The sequence below is a fragment of the Cervus elaphus genome, chromosome 12 (assembly GCF_910594005.1).
Source record: "Cervus elaphus chromosome 12, mCerEla1.1, whole genome shotgun sequence".
Taxonomy (NCBI): domain Eukaryota; kingdom Metazoa; phylum Chordata; class Mammalia; order Artiodactyla; family Cervidae; genus Cervus; species Cervus elaphus.
The window spans coordinates 43,129,982-43,143,851 of NC_057826.1; positions in this window are offsets into that span (position 1 = coordinate 43,129,982).

Below are 13,870 nucleotides of genomic sequence, written 5' to 3' on the forward strand. Positions count from 1 at the left end.
TGTAGTTTTATTTTCTTATATGTTTGTCTGATTTTGCTATCAGGATAATGCTGGCCTCATAGAATGAGTTTGGCAGTATTCCCTCTTTAGTTTTTTGGAAGAGTTTCAAAAGGATTGGTATTAATTCTTTAAATGTTAGATAGACTTCTCTAGTGAAGCTATCTGGTCCTGGGCTTTCTTTGTTGGGAGGCTTTTGATGATTGATTTAATCCCCACTTCCTCACAATTCACTCTTGTAGGTTGCATATTTCTAAAATTGTATCCATTTCTTCTAGGTTATCCAATTTGTTGGCATACAGTTGTTCATTATAGTCTCCTATGATCCCATTTTAATTTCTCTTTCATTTCTGATTTATGTTGACTCTTATTCTAGCTAAGCATTTATTAAATTTGTTTATCTTTTCTATATTTCCATTTATTTGTATTCCAGTTTTTATTTTCTTCCTTCTGATAACTGGGTTTAGTTCTTTTTTTGTTTTTTTTTTTTCCCTTGTTCCTTTAAGTGTAAGTTTAGATTGTTGATTTGAAGCCTTTTTTTTTCTTTTTTTAATGGACTTTATTTTTAGGGGAATTTCAGATTCTCAGCAAATGTATGCATAAGGTACAAAGATTCTGACATATCTATTGTCTGCATACATGTATAATCTTCCCCATTATCACCATCCCCCACCAGAGCGGTACATTTGTTAGAATTGATGAACATAACACTGACACATCAGAATCAGCCCAAGCCCATAGTTCACCTTAATTAGGGTTAACTCCTGCTATTGTACATGCTGTGGGTTTGCACAACTGTGTAATGGCATGTGTCTACCATTGTGTCATAGAGTTACTTGTCAGATGATTCACAGATCTCCATTTCTTTTTGGTCAGTTTATGGAGATTCATTTTGTTTCTTTTGGCCTTGTTTCCCTGTTTCTTCGTGTGTCTTGTTATTTTTTTTATTCTGATTTCTGCATTTGAAAAAACAGGTACCTTTGCCTGCTTTACAGGCTGGCTTTTACTGGGAAATATCTTCACCAGTCTTCCCAGCTCCAATATTTTGGCCACCTGATGCAAAGAGCTGACTCATTTGAAAAGACCCTGATGTTGGGAAAGATTGAAGGCAGGAGGAGAAGGAGACGACAGAGGATGAGATGGTTAGATGGCATCACTGACTCAATGGACATGAGTTTGGGTAAACTCGGAGTTGGTGATGGACAGGGAGGCCTGGCATGCTGCGGTTCATGGGATCGCAAAGAGTCGGACATGACTGAGCAGCTGAACTGAACTGAACTTCCCAGCTAGAGAGTCTCAAACCTTTTATAAGATTGTGTAATCTCTGTATTATATGTGTAAACTCCTCCCCGCCCCCCGCCCCCAACTCTTCATCCCCCAACCAGGTTTCTTTTCCAAGGAGTTAATAATCTCTTGCTTTGTCTAGTGTCTGTCCGAGGTTCTCTGATACTGCAACAATTCCTTGAGCTCTTTTGTTCTCATTGGCCCCCAGGCATTCAAGAATGGTGCTTTGAGTCAGGTCAAACTGAAATCAAGTCTCTTGGGCAGCCCCCCAAAACCTGGGACAGTGGGGGATTGTTCTGGTCTTCCTTTTCCCTCCCAAAGGAGGAGCTACAGGGTGGGCTTTCCCTCCCAAGCAGGAGCTATGCTGGCTTGAGGAGGGGGCTGACATGGTTGAAATAAAACTGCTTTTCAAATTATTCATTTCAGTGTATCTGTTCTTGGCTTGTCAGGGGGATTCTGTGACATCTTAACTGGTATCTGGAGTTCTCATGAAGGCTTTTTGGACCATATGTTGTTAAGTCAGTTTTTCTCTGAGGTAGTGAGGTCTAGGGTTTTCTATTCTGCCATCTTGTCTATGTCCAAAAATAATTTTTAAATGACTGGTTATGACTTAGAAGAATGTCCCAGCTGTGGTGCAGCTTTCAGACTTTCAGGATGCTCTGTGTCATGAGATGAGTCACATCTCTGAACTAATGGCTTGGCATCACGATTTTTAGAGCTGCTTCTGAATCTTAGATATTAGGTTTAATTTGGAAATAGCAACACCTTCCCTCCCACACTTCTTTGGTGGTTCTTTAAGTTTTCAAGCATGTAGAAAAAGTGTAGAATTTTTAAAAAAACATTCCACTTGTTTTATCAGTTTATCTAATGTCAGTTTGTGTCAGATAAACACCTACAGGTAAAATTGAATCCCTCTCAGCCCTCCCACATCTTATTTCCCTGCCTCTCTCCTCAGAGGTAGAGTCTTTCCTGAATTTGGTTTATCATTCTCATGCACAGTTTTATACTTGTACTAATTTTGTAAGTATGTAATGTTGCATATTAAAATCGTGGCATATTTTTTCAACTTTCATTCAACATGTCTCTAAAGTTTATATTGATGTATGTAGGCCTAATTCCATTTTAATTGCTATTTTGCAGTGTATCCATTTTTGAAATGACACTTGTTTTTAAAATTTTGCTGCTACAAACACATTTGCAGTGAGAATTCTTGTAAATACATATAAGAGTGTCTTTTGGGTAATATATAGTATAATTGCTAGATCACAGAGAAAACATACCTTCAAGCCTGTGAGATGCTCCTTCTTCACTTCAGTCACTCAGTCGTGTCTGACTCTTTGTGACCCCATGGACTGCAATACGCCAGGTCTCCCTGTCCATCACAAACCCCCAGAGTTTTCTCAAACTAATGTCCGTTGAGTCGGTGATGCCATCCGACCATCTCATCCTCTGTTGTCTCCTTCTCCTTCTGCCTTCAATCTTTCCCAGCATCAGGGTCTTTTCCAGTGAGTCAGTTCTTCTCATCAGGTGGCCAAAGTATTGGAGTTTCAGCTTCATCATCGATCCTTCCAATGAATATTAAGGACTGATTTCCTTTAGGATGGACTGGTTGGATCCCCTTGTAGTCCAAGGGACTCTCAAGAGTTTTTTCCAACACCACAGTTCAAAAGCATCAATTCTTCGGCACTCAGCTTTCTTTATAGTCCAACTCACATCCATACATGACTACTGGAAAAACCATAGCCTTGACTAGACAGACCTTTGTTGGTGAAGTAATGTCTCTGCTTTTTAATATGCTGTCTCAGTTTAGTTCAGTCGCTCAGTCATGTCCGACTCTGCAACCCCATGAACCGCAGCATGGCAGGCCCCCCTGTCTTGGGAGTTGTAGAAATCGAAATTTCTAATTCCAAACAACTTCACAGCAAAGTTATGACTACACCTTAGGGATTTTTGTGCAGTTGCTTCAGTGATGATGAGATAGTCTTGTTTCTTATTTCTTACTGCAGTTGCTGCAGCTTGGGAACAGGTGAGTCAATTTTATAAATTTATACTTGGGCCTACATCTAGGGAGTAAACCAAACTTTTAAAATTCAATATGGTATCACCTTTACTTCTAGGTTAAAATAATGTATTTTATTAGGTTCTGCATAATATTATTCCTTTCAAAATTATTTAGAAGTACTGTTTTCTGTAGCATATTTAGTGGGCTGGTTTTGTTCTTTGAATTGCTCACCTCCTAATCCTGGCCTTTTCAGTTTCCGTTTACTGCTGAATTCAAAACAAGTAAAGACTCTACCCTAAGTGGGGTTATCATGTATCTACTATTAATAAATATTAATAATTGTAGCTTGCCTCTTAATATTAGAGTTGCTTACTATTTAATATGTTGAAATCTGGCTCGAGAGGAAAAAGGACAAATTGGGAGATCCAAGTTTTGGATCCACTTTCACCATTAACTTACCTTCTCACTGGGTGGCACTTATCTCTTTGGACCTAGTGTGTGAAGTCATTCAGTCATGTCCAACTCTTTGCGACCCCATGGACTGTAGCCCATCAGGCTCCTCTGTCCATTGGATTCTCCAGGCAAGAATACTGGAGTGGGTTGCCATTTCCTTCTCCAGGGGATCTTCCCAACCCAGGGATCGAACCCAGGTCTCCCGCATTGCAGGCAGACGATTTATCCCTCTGAGCCACCAGGGAAGCCAAGGTCCTTGTTAATTTAGGTGATGCAGATTATTTGAGCCTGATAATACAGCCTACCTGGGACAACTCTGAATGGGACACCTTTTGAATTCTAACCCACTATAATAGCCATGATGTTTAACCTTTACCAGTATATATTCCTTCTAGATCTTATTTCTGTAATAGCTGCACTGGACTGAGTGCATTAATGTGCCTTTGAAGCAGAATAAGAATGAAACTTTGTGTTCAGTGCAGCCTTGCCAGAAACAAAAGTATTCAAAGTCCAGAGTTGTTTACCTTTGGAAGAGCATTGTGAACTCACTAAGCTCTTTCTTCATAGTGCCTGGGGCATGCTCCTTAAATAAACCAGGTGAAGAGAAGGATCTTTACAAGCTCTTCCAAGGCTTAGTGTGTACTAAGTATCTTACAGAAAAGATGGATGTTTGATTACCCATGTTGGAACACTTATCTCTGTTCCAATGCAGAGATCTAACAAATTCCACTCGATTTTTATGCTAACCCTTGCTGCCTTGATATAGAACAGTGATAGTGTTGCAAGTCTAGCTAAACAGGATACTTACCTTGCAGTATAACCGTCTGCATGTACAATGCCTTGCTTATAGCTCGGTGTTGCTGCAGTAGGATGACTGGTGCTTTGCCGGATCCTGGGCTCCTGATTTCAAACTCCAGCCCAAGCCTGTTTCTTCACGTCCAGCTTAAACCACAAACTTGGATGCAAATTTGTCTGTGTACTTGGACTCTGCTTCCACTTGAGCTTACCACTCCCACACCCACATAACTTGAGATGACTTCAGCTGCCTACTGAAACATTGAAACTTGCAGTATTGCGCAGTCTTTAAGCACACAAGCTTCAGAGTCAGATCCAAACCAAGCTCAATACTGTGTTTTACTGCCTACCAGCCATGTGTGGGTTATTCATCCTCTTGCTTTTTCTCATCTGTAAGATAAAGCTAACGACGCCTAGTTCCGCCTAGTTCGTGGGGTTTGGTAAGGATTAGATGAAATATCCTCAAACCTTTTTGGCAGAATGTGTCATATATCGTAAACTATCCCTGCTCTTGTCCCGTTTCATTGTTGCCTTTCCCTCCCAAATTGGACTGAAACTCTGAACTCTGACCTTGACTTTGCTTTCAGTATCTCATCCCCTTATCTAAGTATCATGACTTCTGGCCTTGACATACAGATGGCATTTGTTCTAGGCATACTGCTCATCAGCTCTGCTCAACTCCTGCCTCCAGGTTTTGATCCTTCCTCAGCCCAAACCCTGGCCTGAACTACTTCAGCACAGGCAGCTCTCAGATCTATAAAGACTAAACAGTTCATGTCCTCTTTCTGTGTTTGCTGTAAGTAGTCTGTGTTGTTTTTTGTCTCCCTGGAGAACAAGTGTCTTCATTTGAAAGTCAGAAGTCTAGGAGTCATTCGCTGTTCCTTCCTCTGAAAACCCACAACCAGTCCCTCAGTGAGCCTATGGCAATATCCAGAATTCTGACCACTTCTCACCATCTCCATCGCTGCTATGTGATCTAACCCACCATCTGTCTGCTGGACTATGGCCATAGTCTCCTTTCTGGTCTCCCTGGATCCCCTACAGTTTATTCTCTGTACAGCAGCCAGAATGATCCTTTTAAATCATAAATCAGATCATGTCTCTCCAATTACTCAAAATCTCAATGACTGCCTTCCTCAGAATAAATGTGAAGGTTTTTGACTGAGGCCTACAAGGCACCCATCCACGACTCCTTGCCAAATTCATGAGCCATTTTGACGCAGGAGAGGGAAAGTGAGAGAGGGATGGACAGCCGCCTCGGCTCCCGGCAGCTCCCACCTTAGGCTGTGTACTAGCTCTTCCCTCGGCCTAGAAAGCTCGGCCCAGAGCACGGCATCCCTTTCTCCCTCTCTCCTTAGAAGTCTCTGTTCCAGCATCAACTTATCACAGAGGCTGTCCCTGACCAGTGCGTGTGAGGTAACACACATCTATTACTCCTCTACACCTGTGCTGCCTGATTTTTTCCCAGCACATACAAGAACATGTTATATCCCCATTTTATAGGGTCTGTCTCCCTCCACTTAAACCATAAGTTCCTTGAGACAAGGACCTGATCAGTTTTTTTCACAGCTGTATCCCCAACCCCTAACACAGTACTTGGCACATAGTAGGCACTCAATATTTGTTGAATGAAGGCATGAAGGAAATGAATGATGACTGCTGTTTTCCAAATTTCCTTTTGGATTGACGGGGTCCAGGGCTAGTGAGGCTGTATTGACATTTCTCTTTGCTAAATAGTTTTGAGGTTAAATTATAGTGTTGATGGTTCTCCAGCTTTTCTATGATTTGCAGTGGGGAAGGAGTAACTTTGGGGTTCCTTAGGTGTGACTCTCCATAACTAAGAAGCTCTAAGTTGTAGTCTCAAGAGCAGTTAGAAATTCTCAAAAAAATGTCATCTGGTCCAGCAGGTTCATTTTCCTGAATTGCATTTCCAAAAGTGGGTGCAGTTTAGGTTAATGACAGTCTTTGCTCCTGATTCAGCTGCTTGCCTATTTTCCTGTTCTCTTTGTTGGAATGACTGTACCTGTCAGGGTTGCACAATATGTTCATGACCCAGTTAAGCCAGGACAAGGTGGTTTATTTTTTAACCGCCACTGTGCTATTCCTGTTAATCGTAACCCTGCCAAATGAGCCAGGCCTAGACTGTATGTTTAGTTCAGGAACTCTGGCAACAGACACCATGCTAACCTTTGAAAATTTATCAGGATTCAACAGGGGACTCATGGAGCCCAAGAACTGGGCCTCAAGAAGAACCTGAACCAGGCTGGAGGGCACCAGCTGCACAAGGAGGGCTGTTTCTCAACTCTGCCTCATTCTTTCTAGATCAGCCGGGCTTCTTGGCCCAGAGATGACTGCTCACAGTTCCAACTTCAAGTGTAACTTCCGGATGTACAGAACGCTTCTGTCGGGCTGTCCATCTCTCTGTTTCCCTCTCTTAAGTCAAAGCTTCTCTGGAAAAAACTCATATTGGCCCACCTGTGTTTAACTATTACCAGTGGCTGGTTTGTGTTGAGGAAACACTGCTGCTGGAAGTCAGCCCTTTTCATGGAGAGTGGAAGGCAGGTAGAGGGGTTGTTTTTAGATGGCTGTCCACAGTGTGCCTGTGACACATGGTGATAAACTCTGTTTCCTCGGTCATTTTGAAGGACAAATCTTTGGCAACTGGACCTGATGGGGTCCTCCTGGCGTTGATTCCACTGGCTTGTCTCTTTTTGGGTTTATCAGAACAATCTATAGCTTTATCAGTCACAATTCTTTGATTTGTATATAGTGTTTGATGATTTTTTTTTTTGTCTGCACTGGATCTTCACTGTGGTGGCAGGCGCTTTGGTGCTGTGAGCCAGCTTGGTTGTTCTGTGGCGTGTGGGATCTTACTTCTTCAAACAAGGATGGAACCCACATCCCCCACATTGGAAGGCAGATTCTTAACCACTGGACCACCAGGGGAGTCCCTGTTTAATGATGTTTAGAGCGTACTTATATACCTCATGTGAGTTTCACAATAACCCTATGAAGTCAAGTAGACCATATATTATTATCCCCAACTGCAAGTTAAAGGATACAGATAGAGAAATAAGTAACTACCCCCAGTTTGGGCAGTGGTGGAATCAGGACTAGAATTCAGGCCACCTAATTCTTATGTGCTTTTTCAGGTTTTTTTATTAGAATAAAAATTTCCTTTATTGTCTGCTAAGTGACTCATTTGAAAAGACCCTGATGCTGGGAAACATTGAGGGCGGGAGGAGAAGGGGATGACAGAGGATGAGATGGTTGGATGGCATCACTGACTCAATGGACATGAGTTTGGGTAAACTCTGGGAATTGGTGATGGACAGGGAGGCCTGGCATGCTGCGGTTCGTGGGGTTGCAGAGTCAGACATAACTGAGCGACTGAACTGAACTGAAAGTGTCACACCAGTATATTTCTATGTTAATGGTATTAAATAACAAATTACTGATAAAGCAATTTTTTCTTTTTAATTTAAAATATGTGTATATATTCTTTTAATTTGTATGCATCTATCACTTAATTACCATTAATTATAATTCTTAAAAATTATATTTATTCATTGTGAGATGGTAGAAATATATTGGTCCTTGCCCCTGGTTCCTGGCACAGAGTTTTTTAAATCCTTGTAATTTCTTAAGTGATAAGACCACTAGAAGCATCTTATGTTCTAATATTTGGTCTTTGACTCTAGTTCTGACATGGAATTCCTAAATCCCTTGGAATTTCCCAGGTGTTAGCAGTGTCTTTTGTTCCAAAGAAATGACCCCTGGTGGGCTCCTAGATGGGTACTGGTGACCAGAAAGACCAACTATGATTAGAAGCTTGATGTTTTCAGCTCCCCCTCCATTCTCCAGAGATGGAAGAGGGACTGGAAATGGAGTTTATGATCAATCCTATTAATGTGATGAAGCCATCATAAAAATCCTAAATGTATGGAAATTAGAGTTTCCAGGTTGATGAAAACATGTGTATACTGGGAAGGTGATTCACCCAACTACAAGGGGAAGAAACTCTTGTGGTCAGGATCCTCCCAGGTTTCACCTTCTGTATCTCTTCATTTGACTGTTTATCTGCATCCTTCATCACATCCTTTATTACACAGCAATAAACTTTTAAGCATAAGTAGACCTTTTCCTGAGTTCTATAAGCTGTTCCAGCAAAGAATCAAATCCAAAGGGGAAGAGGCTGTGGGAACCCCCAATTTGTAGCCAAGTTAAAAGTTGCAGGTAACCTGGGACTGACTGCTTGTGATTGGCATCTGAAGTGGGGGCAGCCTCAGATCCCCTTAATATGTGGGATCTGATGCTATCTCCTGAAAGACAGTGTCAGAATTGAGTTAATTTGTGGGAGACCCAGCTGGTCTCCCAGTTGCAGACCCAACTGTAGAACTGGAAAACACCCCCAACATGTAGTGTCAGAATGTTGTGAGTATGGTCGTAGTGTTAGGGCAAAGACAGGAGAAGTGTAGGTTTCCTACTCATTCATTGAATATTTTGTCTTATTTTCTTACATATCACCACAGTTATGTAGGTTTATGATTTACTAACATGTTATGTCTAAAGTTTATTATCTTCTGGAATGTAAGCTTCTTGAGGGTAGAGATCTTTGTTAGAGTTGTTCACTGATGTACCCACCTCAACACCTAGAAAAGGGCCTGCCTATAGTAAATCCTTAAATATTTGTTGAATCTATTTTTTATTTAACACAAATCATAAAGGTAATTTCATACATTTTTAGTGCATTTTATTCTCTTTGCTTGTTTCTCCCCAGTTGTCTACTCCCTCTCAGAAAGCCCCACCATATATGTCTGGTAATCATACGTATCCTAACATAGCATAGTATATATATGTGGATAGATAGATATACACACCATATTCACACATATGCAAATATGCTGTTAAAGTTTAAAAAATGATTGGTTTTCAAAAATGTCATATTGTTGGAATAAACTTCCTTGTCCATCTTGCTTTAAGATAGGGAATCTACCTGACTCGATTATTTACCTACCAATTGGAGAAAAGACAAAAGGAGTTCTAAGACTTCTAACAAGTTAAAATGTTACCTTATTTACCATCTGGACTCACACATGTCACTTGGGAACTGTAGTCCATAATGATCAATTAGCATAAGAGAACTTTCAAGGTTCAAGTTCATGTTGCACCACAAATACATTAAAATTTTGAAGTTCTAATGCCTCAGAGAGACATTTTCATGATTACTAAGGATGTGACTGAGGATTTCATTCTTTTTTTTTTCTGTACTGTGCCAGGTGGCATGTGGGATCTTAGTTTCCCCACCAGGGATCGAACCCATGCCCCTTGCTTTGTGAGCATGGAATCTTCACTACTGGACCACCGGGGAAGCACCAGGATTTCATTTCTATGTGTGTTTCCAGCACCATTTCTCTTAACATTCTCTTCTAAATGGTTTCATTGTTTGGAAACTATCTCCTTTTGTACCCATGTCACCAAGTCTTTCCTTATCTGTTCAACTGGTGAGCAGAAAGGCTTTAGGACGTTGTTTTATTTCTATTTTTTCAACAACTAATAAAAACTCATTGAAAAATTAGAAAATGCAGATAGGCAAATGGGAAAAATTCCCCAAAACTCCATCACCTAGGTAAAAATCAATGTTAATTACTATTCCTATATTGTACCTTCCCTCTCACCTTCTCTGCTTCCTTCCTGGTTTTCTCCTAAGGTAATTGCTTTATTTTTCCATATTTAGCAAAATGTAAAAATGATTCAAAGGTACACACAAAAAAATTTCCTTCCCCCCCACCATACTTTTTCTCTTCCAAATATCCAGTCCTCACAGGTAACTGCTGCTATAGTTCATGGTGCACTTATCCAGAAATTTTTCTATGCTTATGCAAACATCTATACCATTATTTTTTCAAAACTGGGATCACATTAGACATACTGTTCTGTAACTTATTTTTCTTCTCTAACAATGCATTTCAAGCATCTTTCTATGTCATCAATAACTGAGTTTTTTTTTAATGGCCATTTAGTGTCTAATGGTGAGGATTCATCATTTGTAGCCAGTTTCCTATGAATGGACATTAATTGTTTACTACTACAGACATAGCTGTAGTAAATATTCCTTGGGTGCCTTTGAAACATTTCTGAGGATACAATTCTAGAAGTAGAAACGCTGAGTCAAAATTCTCCTTACACTGAACATTTCAAAGATCCCCCAGGGCTTTCAGCCTGCTGCCTCAGCGTGGAAGGCTGGCTATTCTCAGCTTCTCACTCAGACATGAAAATGTATTGCAGGTCCCATGTGGCGCAATGGTAAAGAATCTGCCTGTCAATGCAGGAGACATGGGTTCAATCCCTGGGTTGGACTGGTGGCAACCCACTCCAGTATTCTTGCCTGGGAAATCCCATGGACAGAGGAGCCTGGTGGGCTTCAGTCCATGGGGTCTCAAAAGAGTTGGACATGATTTAGCTACTAAACAACGAAGTGTGTATATACCAGTTGTGACCTCCCAATCCATCCCACTCCCTCTTCTCCCCTTGATAGCTATAAGTTTGTTCTCTATGTCTGTTCATTTTGATTTTGATTTCCATTTCCCTAATGACTAATGATGCTGAGTTATTTTCATGTATTTACTGGGTATTTGTATATCTTCACTGGAGAAATATCTACCTGGATCTTTGCCCATTTTTAAATTGGGTTGTCTTTTTATTACTGAGTTGTGAGAGTTCTTTATATATTCCATGTACAAATCCCTAGTCAGATATATGATTTGCAAATATTTTCTCCCATGCAGTGGGTTGTCTTTTCAAAGAATGAATTAGAAAATATTCTTTCTTCTATTTTGGGGGAGAGTTTGTGAAAAAGTAGTGTTAGTTCTTCTTTGAATGTTTGGTAAAATTCATCAATGAAATCATTGGAACCTAGGCTTTTCTTTCTGGGAAGTTTTAAAATTAATTACTAATTATTAGATTTATTTTTGTTCTTGATTTTAAGGTAAGACTCTAACTTAATTTTTTCTAAATAGATAGTCAATTGTTCTAACATCATTTACTGAATAATCTGCCTTTTCCTGCTGATTGTAAATGCCACAAAAATTTCTTTAGACCATGTTTGGATCTTGTTTGCAGCCTTACTCCTAATGAAGCACCAAAGGAACTTGCTTTATCAGTGGCTAAATTCTTTGTCCTGGGGCATGTAAGGTTGGAAACCATAAGGGACCAGGAATGGCTCATGATTTCCCTGTCTCACCATGAATGTGTCAGTGTGGTCTGGACTGCACACAGAATCCACCAACACCCCCAAGCCTTTGTCCTCGTCTGGGAGCACATCCTTGGATGCCTGCCTGCCTGCCCACACCACAGCAGAAGTTCAAGCCAGGCCAGGGCCACCAGTCTGCTGGCCTTGCTCTTGTGGTCTGGATCCCTGCCTTGGGTGATTTTCTGGACTTTGGAGTCAGATGGGCCTACGCGTCTTTCCTGAACCTCTCTGCAATCACATTTTTCTGTGACCTCGGACTTGGTCTTTTAATGTGCATCAGTGTCCACCACTCCCTCCATGCTTGGGAACAGTGAGTTGTGTTCTCTGCTTTCTTTCTGATCCAGGACACTAACTGTACTAATCTGCAACTCTCCTCTTCCCTGCCCAACCCCCCCCCCTCCCCCCCGGCCCTCGCCATTGCATGCCTCTACTAATCTCTGAACTACTAATTCTGACCCTTTCCACCCTGACTCATCCCACAATTGTTCATGGTTCAGTATGAACATGCAGACTCAGCCATGACTACTGGAGACAGGACCCTATGCTTGATTTGACTTGATTCTGAGTCCTCTCCTTTCCCCTAATTCTATTATGTATAATAGATGCATGTGAAGCCATGGGAATAAATGAGTTGGTTGAGAGCAAGAGTGAACGGTGAGAAGGTGCCAAGACACACCCTGTTGAATACGAATATTCAGAGCCCAGTGAGAGAAGGAGCAGTCAAAGTAGAAGCTGAGAAGAGTGACCAGGGAGGTAGACAGAAAACCAGGAGAATGTGGTGACTGAGAAGTCAAGACTTGAGAATGCTCTCGGATGGAGGGAGAGGGCAGTGGGACCAAACGCTACCTTGAGAATTCACGTTAGATGCAGACTGAAAAGTACAGAATGGATTCAGCAACGCAAGGGTCACTGGTGACTTTAGCAAACTTCCATATCAATCATCAGCTAACTCCATTGTTTAAAACCCTCAAAGCTTCCTGTTGCCCTCCAGAGGAGGTGGCCTCCACTCCAGCATTGCCCCTTACCTTGCCCATGCACCCAATGTCAGGCTCCAGCCAGGCTGAGGTTACTGCATGAAGAGATGCCCCATTCCCTTTCCTGTGCTGCTACCTCTGCCTGGAACCTTCTTCTCCTCTCAGACTCCCACATGCTCTTCTCAACCAATTCAAGTACTGTCTCCTCCAGGAAGCCTTCCCTGACCCCCAGGTTGGGGTAGCTGGTCTTCTCTTTTCCCAGCACATCATGTATTAGGATGAGAAAGATACATTTTCCCCCAGGAACATGTCTAGTCCCCCTTCATTCTCTCATCCTCTGGCCAGGACCTGCCCCACCATGTTTCTGATCATGCAGGGAAGCAAGCCTCGGTGATGAAAGTGGGATTGCACCCAGCTTCCCTCTGACCAAGTAAGTAAACACTTGAGAGTCAAGTTGGTTGGCAGCGATGGGATGGCTGCGTCAGCATCACGAGCCACAAGTGTTTCTTTGCTCTTTGGTTTCATGTGGGTCAGGTTTGCTAAGAGACCCGTGGCCAGGAGTGCAATTCCTGATGACCCCTTCCCCGGGGTCATTAGGTTGCAAAATCTCCAGTATCAGTTCAGGTCACAGGCTTTTCACAGCACTACCTGTGCCTCCAGTATGGACTTGCTGGCCTCTGCCTCTTTCTGCTTCTCCACCAGCGCTCCTCCCTTGGAGCCCTTCCCTCCTCTATGTACCCATCTTTCAAGCATCTGATAACATCCTGCTGATTCACATTTGCTTCTGCATTGATGAATCTCTGCCAAATCTTCCCTTGTCCCACAGGTCTCTTTCTTTCCCAGTGGAAGGATAATCTCTGGTTGAGTTAACTCCCTAAGGTCAAGGAGCATGCTCTTCCTTCTTATATTTGCTGAGTCCAAGCCTTGCTAAACTGTACTTGCTAATTGATTTCAAGGAAAATGGACTTTAAAAAAGTTTAGTTTATTTATTTTAATTGGAGGATAATTACTTTACAATACTGTGGTGGTTTTTGCCATACATCGACATGGATCAGCCATGGGTGCACATGTTTCCCCCCATCCTGCATCCACCTCCCTCAAACCCATCACTCT